This window comes from Vulpes vulpes, chromosome 6 (genome assembly GCF_048418805.1).
Source record: "Vulpes vulpes isolate BD-2025 chromosome 6, VulVul3, whole genome shotgun sequence".
Taxonomy (NCBI): Eukaryota; Metazoa; Chordata; class Mammalia; order Carnivora; family Canidae; genus Vulpes; species Vulpes vulpes.
This window is the reverse complement of record NC_132785.1, coordinates 1,134,089-1,144,636: the sequence shown is the minus strand read 5'-3', so window position 1 is coordinate 1,144,636 and position 10,548 is coordinate 1,134,089.

Sequence of the window (10,548 nt, the reverse complement as noted above, 5' to 3'; positions counted from 1 at the left end):
TTTGGGTTCCCTTCTCTGTTAATTATTTTTTGTGGCATTTACCCATTTGTCTATTTTGTCATTCTTACTGACATGTAGGCTTTAAATATATACATTCTGTTTTTCTCTTTTTCTAATCCTTTGTCAGTTACAAACAGGACAAATATCTTTTCCTGGTCTGTGGATTGTCTTTTAACTTTAAGTGTCATATTTTAAAGGTTTTTTAAAAAACCATTTAACGTAGTCAAATTCGTCAATCTTTTTTTCAGAGTTTTTGATTTTTGCATTTCATTTTATGTTCACAAAAGTTTCTTCCTAGCAATAAGGACTGAGGATACTTATCCCACCTGAAAGCCAAGTGGTATTAAAGAGAAAACTCAGGCAGCCCTGGTGGCTCAGCGGTTTAGCGCCGCCTTCAGCCCAGGGTGTGATGCTGGAGTCCCAGGATCGAGTCCCACGTCAGGCTCCCTGCATGGAGCCCTGCTTCTCCCTCTGCCTGTGTCTCTGCAGCCCCCTCCCCCCCCCCCCGCCATGTCTCTCATGCATAAGTAAATAAAAATCTTTAAAAAATAAATAAATAAAGAGAAAACTCTAGAGAGCTTCCAGGAAAGCCCTTGCCTTGGATAAGCCAAGTCTGCTTTAGAGCAAGGAGAAGGGAATGTTCAGAGAAGAGATTGTGATATAAAGGATTCAGAGGGTGACCACGATGAGTTCCAGTAGCCGCACTGGAAGGGTCAGGAGATGGGGACACATTCTGTGTGCTCTTCCCTATCAGGACTCATTATATCTCAATGATTCTTGAATATACTCAGCCATAATTGCTCCAAATCTTGTTTCTCTCCTGTTCCCTGCAATCTTTTTTAGAACTCTTGCAGGAAGCTCTCAATCCAGCCACCATGTTTACCAGCTGCCCTTTTTTATTTCCACCAACTTGTATGTGCTTTCTTGGTCATTTCCTCATTGTTGCCTTCAAATCCACCACTTCTCGGCTTGACTGTGTCCGGTCTAGATTTTATTCTGCTTAATGCACTTATTTCAATGACTGTATTTTTTATTTTGAGGACTCTAACTGGGTTGTTTTGTTTTGTTTTTTAAATATACGCTCTTCGTACCCTAATTCCACCAGCTTTTGTTTAGGATTCCATGTTTTTTCTTGCGAAGGTGTTCCTTTATCTCTTTGGGGCTCTGAAACATTTATTTCAATATCAGCTTCAGATTGCTCTGTTATTTTCATATCATCTTCAGAGAATCCATGTTCCTCTTGTAGGAGCCATGTGCCATGCTTTGTGCAACTGTCCTCTTCTTCTTGTGCTTTGGAATTCTAGATTGCAGGCTCATCTTGAAGGGTTGCTTTTTGTTGGTCTTGCTCATCTCTACCTCCAAGTCTGTTCCCTTTTTTTTTTTTTTTTTAAAAACATTTATTTATTTTTTTTTTTAAGATTTTATTTACCTATTCATGATAGAGAGAGAGAAAGAGAGAGGCAGAGACACAGGCAGAGGGAGAAGCAGGCTCCATGCCAGGAACCCGATGCGGGACTCGATCCCGGGACTCCAGGATCACACCCTGGGCCAAAGGCAGGCGTTAAACCGCTGAGCCACCCAGGGATCCCCAGTCTGTTCCCTTTTAAGTAGCAGTTTTGTGATTGTCTCCACCCAGCTCCCAACTCAGAACCAAGCTTCAATCTTGTAGCTCCGGGCTCCCACCCTTGATCATGTTGGAGAGCTCCAAGATCCAGTCACCTGGTCACAGGGGGCCTTGCAAATGTCCTAGCTGCAGGGTAATGTCTGTGTCTACCTTCATCCCATTATCCCTCTTTCCATCCTCAATTCACTTCCTGATTTGACATAATGAAGCCACACCGACCCTGTCTCACATAGGGCACCTTTAATCCTGGTACTCAACACGGTGGAACTCTCAGCTGCCTCTGCCTACCTCTGGGCTCAGAGCCTGTAGGCCTACAGAGCTAGCCCCAATTTATTGTTCTGAGCTTCCTCTCTACAGGTAGTCCATAGGGAGGACTATCTGGCTTTATAACATGAGCTGTGCCTTTTCGATTATAGTTTCATACCTACAATGTTATTTGTTTGGACTAGTGTGGTTGGGGACTTGAAGTATGAATTAACTATGTGATCTTGAGCTGATATGTTTCGGATCTGAATACCCAGAAGGGAATCTGAAGCACAAATGGAAAGAATGGCCTCACTTAGAATTAATTTAATAATTAATTGAATAACTAGTAGAAACTTGAGTATGAAGATGAGAATCAGGGAAAAGTTGCTTCATTAAGATATTCTGAGAATTCGAGGAATATCAACCAATCCTTGATTCTTGAGAGATTATTTTTTACTTTGCACTTTAAAGGTTCAAAGCCTTTAGATAAAGTTATCTTAATAAGCCAATGTGAATCATAATTAATAATCACTAATGCTTTTTCCTTTTATAATTATTCTAAACAATTTTTCTGTGTTTTAGACTTCAAAAAAATTTACTTATTTGCCTAATTTTACTTATTACTGGTTTACTTATTAGCAAGCATTTACTGAGCATCAATTATATGCCAGCCTCTTGCAATGAGAAAATAAGACAAGATAGAGCCCCTGCCCTCATGGAGTCTACAGACATTAAATAAATATGCAATCACAGGGTGAAGCTTTAACTACCATTGTAATAAGTGCTCTCCAGGGCCCTTCTACCTATTCTCATATAATGTGGCTCCTTTCCCTTTAGGGTTTCATTGAAAATGCCATATCCTCCGAGAAGCCTCTCCCCACCTGCCATTATTCTCTGGTTTGGTTCAGAGCCCAGAGTTAAGAAACTTATCACAACTTACTATTGTTTTGATTATTTACTTTAAAAATTCTGTCATCCTAACTAGACTATAAGTTCCACGAGGACAGAGGGCCCGTTTTATCTTGTTCTATTGCCTTTACTCTCACTCATTAGCATGATGCCTGGCCCATAGTTGGAATTCAACAAATATTTGCTAAATGAACGGGTAAGTGGCATCAATAAGAGAAAGAGACTTAAGAAATGAATAGGCTTTGGCCAGAGAAATGGGAGGATGTGAGAGGAGTACTGGGTGAGGATGGAGAGAACTTTCCTGGCAGAGAGAGCAACCTGAATCAGCTCCTGGAGGGTGGAAGGAACATAGTATGTCGCAAGAGCATAAAGGAGACCAAGGAAACTGGGGTTACAGAGAGCAAGTAATGGGGTAGGGATCAGCTTGTCTTTGAATATCAAACTGAAGACTTTAAACTTTATTTGAAAGGTCATTGGAAACTGTTGGTGGGGTTTGAGTAGGGAAGTGACTTGCTCAACTTTTTTTTGTAAAATGGTTCTATCCGATATGGCAGCCATTAGCCCTACATGGCTATTTGGATTTAGATTAATTAGAAATAAACAAAATTAAAATTTCATCTTCTTGGTCATATGATCCACATCTCAAATGCTCAAAAGTCACGAGCAGTTAGTGGCTATCTTAATAGAAAGCACAGATATAGAATATTTCCATCATTGCAGAATGATTCTTTGGATAACACTGTTGAAAAAGTTGGACACTGCTCTGTAGTAAGAGCAGGACGGTTCCAGTGTACTGTAAAACTTGAACCTAAAGACCTAAATGTGAGATATGAAACCATAAAACTTCTAAAAGAAAACATAGGCAGTAATCTCTTGGACATTGGCCTCAGCAACATATTTATGTGTACATATCCTTGGGCAAGAGAAATAAAAGCAAAAATAAACTGTTGGGACTACAGCAAAATAAAAGGCTTTTTTTTTTTTTTTTTTTTTTTTTTTGCATAGCAAAGGAAACCAACAAAACAAAAAGGCAACCTACAGAATGAGAGTAGATATTTTGCAAATGACGTATCCAATAAGGGGTTAGTGCTCAAAGTATGTAAAAAAAAACCTATACAACTCAACATCTTCCCCCCTAAAAAATAATCCAATTGAAACTGAACAGAGAACCTCAATAAACATTTTTCCAAAGAAGACATTCAGATGGCCATAGACCCATGAAAAGATGCTCAACATCACTAATTATTAGGAAAATGCAAATCAGAACAATAATGAGGGATCACCTCACATCAGTCAGGATAGCCAGTACCAAAAAGACAAGAAATAACAAGTGTTGGCAAGGATGTGGAGCAAAGGAACCCTTGTGCACTGTTGGTGGGAGTGTAAATTGGTGTAACTACTATGGAAGATAATATGGAGGTTCCTCAAAAATCAAAAATGAAAATATCATATGATCTAGTAATTCCCCTGCTGGATATTTACCCAAAGGAAACAAAAACACCTATCGAAAAGATATATCCACCCCTAGGTTTACTGCAGCAGCAGCAGCATTTACAATCGCCAAGATACAGTAGGAGCCTAAGTGTCCGTTGATAGGTGAGTGGATAGAGAAGAGGCTGTGTGTGTGTGTGTGTGTGTAGTAATATATAAAAAAGAATAAAATCCTGCCGTTTCTGACAACATGAATGGACCTAGATGGAATTATGCTTCCTGAAATAGGTCAAAGATAAATATCATATGATTTCACTTATATGTAGAATCTGATAAATAAAACAAATGAACAAGCAAAAAACAGACTCTTAACATACACTGAAGAAACTGGTGGTTGCCAGAGAGGAAGCGGATGAGAGGACGTGTGAACTAGGTGATGGGGATTAGGAGTTACAGACTTCCAGTTATAAAATGGACAAATTTTTTGTGACAAATAAACTTGAATCTACCCAATGGCAAATGCAAGAACTTTTTTGCAGGGGAAAAAAAAACATTTAAAACTATAATCTCATTGAGACTAATTTTGAGTTTTAAAAGAGCAATTTAACAAGTCAGAACAGTATCAGGGCTTATATGTTCATGGAAACAGGCTGCTCTCAATTTTGAGAAACTGTCAAAACATTTCTAGATGCAGTTCTACATTTTGTATTATCTAAAAATATATATATATATTAAGGTTGGTCTGGAGATAATGAACAACAATCTATTAGCAAATTTACTAATTAGGGTCACATCTATGCTTTTTGGGAACCATTAGACACTTGTTTATTTGAAGTAAAATCTCTTTGGCCAACCACCATAAATATTGGCTGCCTGTCAGAAGTGATGTGCCCAGATTTCACATTTCGCATTTCCTAGCAGGGATCCAGCCCACACAGCACTTGTGCATAACGACAGCTGTCGGGAAAGCAGACGATCTTACATACACATTGGGTCGTGATTAATGAGCTGATGGTGGTTCCCTGGGCACAGTCCCTAGGCCCGAGGTGATGTTTAGCCAAAGCACGTTCTGAGTGGCTCTGAGTGGTGGTGATTGCAGCGTCCCCGTGTTGGGGACACATGACTGGTCACGGAGCTCTTTCAGCTGCAGAGGATGTTGGGCATGGGCACTGGTTGAGCTGTGTGTCTTGTAGGAATGCGGGTCACGCTGTGAAAGGCGTCTCTTGCTGTGGGTCACAGGGAAAACGTCCGGAGCAACACTGGGCTTCTTTCAGATTTTTAGCAGCAGCTACTCTGGGCTGTTCTACCATTTTCTCTTGACCACATGTTGATCCAAGCCCTTTCCTGATGCCTTTTTACGTTCTCTTAGCACTGGCTGCTCAGCCCTCCGAGGGACCTCATCCCTTCCCGTTGGGTGGTGTGCAGGGTCCTCACTTCTCCAACCACCTCCCTTACTACCTCTCCCCCTGCTCACTCCACTTACCCCACGCAGCGTCTTTTGCTGTCCCTGGATGTGCCATGAGCCCTCGGCATGGGCCTTTGCATCGGCCACTCCCTCTGCCTGCAGCCGCCTTCCCTTGGAGATGTACGGGCCTGCTTCCCTCTCTTCCGGCAAGTCAAGTCTTTGCTCAATTGTCGCCTTCCTAATGAGGCCCGCTCTGACTTCCTTATTTGCAGCTGCAGCCCCCCTGGCACAACCCTCTGTCCCTGCTGGATCTTCCCTCAGCTGTGCCGTGGGATGGGTCTGTTATGCGCATCTGTCTCCCTCCACTAGATGCAAACTCCGGGAAGGCAGGTAGGCTTGTCTGTTTTATTTAGTGAGCTCGCCCAAACCATCAGAACCGTGTCTGGCACAGACTAGGTGTCAATAAATACCGTGGAATTAATTTAGATTGGGCCCACGTCAAGACGGAGAGAGACCAAGCATCAGATTCACAATCACCAGGAGATTGGCATCGCATTTGTAGGTTATTTTCTGCCTTTTGTCAGAAACTTCTAACTCTTTTTAGAAAGCAGGCGTTCTAACTTACATTTTCTCCTTATAAGGCCCAGTCCTCCCCTGGTTCTACAAGCCGCGAGACCGAGAGCCTCCAACTAACTTCTAGGAGCCCCTCCCGGAAGAGTGCAGCACAAGTTAAGAAATGGGCCTCTGGTTACAATTTATAGGTTTAATGGAGCTAATCTAGGTAAAATCATCAAAACATGTGTCTCTGCTGAGCTTACTTATTTATCCAACGTGGAAAATGAAATCGTAAAGGAGGTCAGAACATAAATTACAGGGTCACTTGGTTTACAACATAAAACGTAGGGAGAAAAGTAACAAGATCAATGTGACGGGCTCTGAAATTTTGTGTCTGGAGCCCCCAGGTTAGGGGGTAAAGGCCCGCGGTGGAGTCGGCTCTGGCACCCAGGCAGCTGGACATTTCATCTCTTTCTCACCCCAAACTTCCCACATAGAAGCAGACTACTCCCGGCACCCAAGGAAATTAGCGATGCCTTCCTGCGCTTCTCTCAAAAAAAAAAAAAAAAGGTACCTTGATCTAGTTTGTGTCATGAGGATCATATATGAAGTAGTTTCCATTTTTAAGAAGCAAGAAGATCGTGAAATGAATAATTTCCGGAAGAAACATTAGAATTAACACTTTGGGGCTGTACATGATGGCACCAGGGATGCCATTCACAAGGGGGCCGGGCCGCAAATAGATGGACATCGTGTCGGTAGCACAAAACCCCAAAACAACAGATAACGAAAAGCTCCACAAAAGGGATGACTCAGAATGTGGCCACTTCTTGTCCATCCTCGTCCTCACCTGTGCTGCCGTAGGTAGCCCACGGCTGCCCTTCCGCGGAAGCTGAGCAGCATCACTTGCTGAGACCTCCTTCATCCCCACCTGTAGCGTTACTTGAGCAATTTGAACGTAGATTCCGCTGGAAAGCCCTCTTCTGCGTCAGTGCTCATCCCTGAAGCCAGAAGCACTGCCCCATACCTTAATAGTGTTTTTATTTTAAGCTACGTTTTAAATAAACGGAGACCTGCCTGGGTGGCTCCCATCCACCAGAAAGATGACAATCTGTTTCACGATAGGCTTGTCACATCTTAGCCCATTTAGTCACATTGCCAATGCTGTGGGATAAATACTGCAGTCTCTAACGTTTAGGGCCGTTCTTTCACCTTTTCAATCAATGTTAATTTTTTTTTTTTTTTTGAATCTCTGTTTTTTTTCCTAACTGCAGAACAAGGAGTACTTCCTTGGTTGCACATCCTTTACCTCCGGCGTGATCTTGGCAAGAAATACGAGATTCGTTTGTTCTGTCTAGAGGTTCTGATAGGTTGTTTTTTTTTTTTTTTTAAGTGCGTTTAATATTTATGTTAAAAAATTTTAAAAAATTATAAGCACTTTTAAAAGACAGTCTTTTTATTAATTTAAGTTCCTAGAGAATCAGGGATATTTGTGCACTGACAACATTCATTTGTTCTGTCTAGAGACAGAAAGTGAGGCAATTCTATGAGTGGGCGGCCCGGCGAGCCTCATGCACAGGAAGGGGAAGTGGAATGAGGACAGAGGCAGGGGAGAAAAGCAGCAGCAGTCACTCATGTTGGGGAGGAGGGGAGGCGTGTGGCGTTTTGTGGACGCCGCAGTGACCCATTTTTGTGCTTTGCAAAAATCACAAAGTAGCCTGACTTTGTCTCATTTCTTTCTTCTTCTTCTTTTTTTTTTAATTCAATAATTTTATTTATTTATTCCTGCAAGACCCAGAGAGAGAGAGGCAGAGACACAGGCAGAGGGAGAAGCTGGCTCCATGCAGGGAGCCCGATGCGGGGACTACACCCTGGGACCCTCGGGTTACACCCTAAGGGGAAGGCCGGGGCCCCCCAGGTGCCCAGCTTTGTCTCATTCCATTATGACCTCAGGGCGGCCTTGGGCGAGGCTGGCCCCTGGGTCCTGCCTCTGCCTCCCGGGAGAGCCCGGTGGCCCCACTGTGGGCCCCAGGGCCAGCTTCTCCACGCCAGGGCTTGCTCTTCTTCCTCTCCCAATAGCTCCAGTCACTCCTCTAGAACTGGCGGGTCTCACTACCTTACGTGGGCCTCGCTGCCCCTCTGCAGCAGGCGCAGTGCACTTTTAGCTTGGGGTGGTTAAGAGAGTGAACAGAAAGGAAATATCCTCCCCAGAAAGGACGGTTCGCCAGTGCTCCCTGGTCCCCTTTCTAAACAATCAGCTTTTTTTTTTTTTTTTATTGGAGTTTGATTTGCCAACATATAGGGTAACACCCAGTGCTCATCCCACCAAGTGCCCCCTCAGTGCCCATCACCCAGTCACCCCGACCCCCGCCCACCTCCCCTTCCACCCCTTGTTCCTTCCCCAGAGTCAGGAGTCTCTCATGTCCTGTCTCCCTCACTGATATTTCCCACTCGTTGTCGCTCCTTTCCCCTTTATTCCCTTTCACTATCATTCATTTGGTGAATATAAAAAATAGTGAAAGGGAATAAAGGGGAAAAAGAGAAAATATAAAAAACAGTGGGCTCTTTAGAGAGCTGATCCTTCGCTCCTCCCCAGCTTGTGCTTGACGTGGCCTTCCCTGGTGTCACTAGATGAACATTTGGCAACAAGACAAAAACAAGGCAACGACCGTTTCTTACGGTAAAAGTGATGATAAATGCAAATTTTGTCTTGAAAGAAGCATTGTCGGAAGTTTTTAACAATCTCTGAGAAAGAGAGAAATTTTTTATTTACCCTTAGTTGAAACTTCCTCTGCTCTGGTCACCCCCAAGCCTCATAAAAGTCCTTTGACTCTGAACTTTTTTTTTTTTTTCCTCCCAGTTCCTTTATTTCTTTTTTAAATAGAAAGCGAACATCTCTTGCTTCTGGCATTTAGAGGAGCTTCTGTGATTCTCTACTTGCAGTTTCTTTCTTATTATTTGGAGATTGTGCCTGCATGTTAGTGTGACTACATACAAATTAATTTGTGGGATATTTTATGGTATACTGGGTGTAATCAATTTGTTCTCATTTATAAAACTTAGGAACACCGCAGGCCACACAGTTGCCATCACTGCCATCTCTCCACATACAGGTTTATTCAAAAGATGCAGCTCAGCTCACCGCGTGCCCATAAGCTTTGTCCCAGGCTGGACGCCAGGGAGGGAGGGCGGGCAGGCGGGGCGCTGCCTGTGGGTTGGCCGGCTGGGGATTTGGGGCCCTTAGCTGATCCCTCCCAGCTTTACATTCCTCCTCTGTAAAATGTGGGGATCCCATTACCACTTCCCCTCAAGGCTGCTGGAGGGTGGAAGGGTCATCTGAGTTAGGGGGCGAGGTCACAGTACCGAGAGAAAGCCGTTGTCCTTTTCTGAGGATAAAGTGGAGGATTGCTAGATGCCGTCCTTCAAGGAGCTGATGGGGACGGACTGGGCTCCACCACCCAGTGACATTACTGGGAAGACTGGAGGCATCTCACTCATTCTTGGGGGGATGTTGGGGACGGTGGGGGGGGCACCAGCAGGGGAAGCCCTGGAGGGGGAATCCGCTAAGTAAGACCTGGTGGAAGAGTAAAGCTGGCCAAGCGCTGGTGGAAGGTGAGGGAGCAGGTGAAGGAATGAGGCTAGTGGGCGCGGTGGCATCTGGCACTGGCAGCACAGCGTCAAGAGCTATAGATGTGACAAGGGCAGTTCCGGGTGGCCAGACCGTGGACAGGGAGGGAGCAGCGGGGAATGTGGCTGCAGGGGCAAGTGAGGCCGCATCTCAAAGTCCCTGTGTTCAAAGCTTAGTACCTTGGGCATTATTTACCCCGAGGACCACAGGACTCTGGAGGCAGTTTCCTTTATCACCACTGTCACCCCTTCCAGGAGGGTAAATTTTTTAAGTGGATAAAGGAAATTGTTTACAAATGTTTGTTTCAACACATTAAAAAAAAAAGTTTCTGTCTCTGGGCCTAAATGTCAGAGAGTAAATTATACTGTTGTTCCTAAGACACAGTGACAGTTGGCCGCGTGTGCCCTGGGCCCTCTCTTGATTTTTCTTGCCCCTTCATCCCTTACCTGTCCCTCATCCCACCCCCCTGCATTTTGAAGATGCCCATTCCTTATGAGTTTGATTCATGGTCTTTTAGAGGTGCATGTGTCCTCATACAAGATACACTGTTGGGGCCCCCGGGGGGCTCCGTGGTTGAGCGTCTGCCTTGGGCTCAGGCAGTGATCTGGAGTCCCGGGATCGAGTCCCACGTCGGGCTCCCTGCAGGGAGCCTGCTTCTCCCTCTGCCTGTGTCTCTGCCTCTCTCTGTGTGTCTCTCATGAATAAATATATAAAATCTTAAAAAAAAGAAAAAGATAGTGTTGTTTTCTG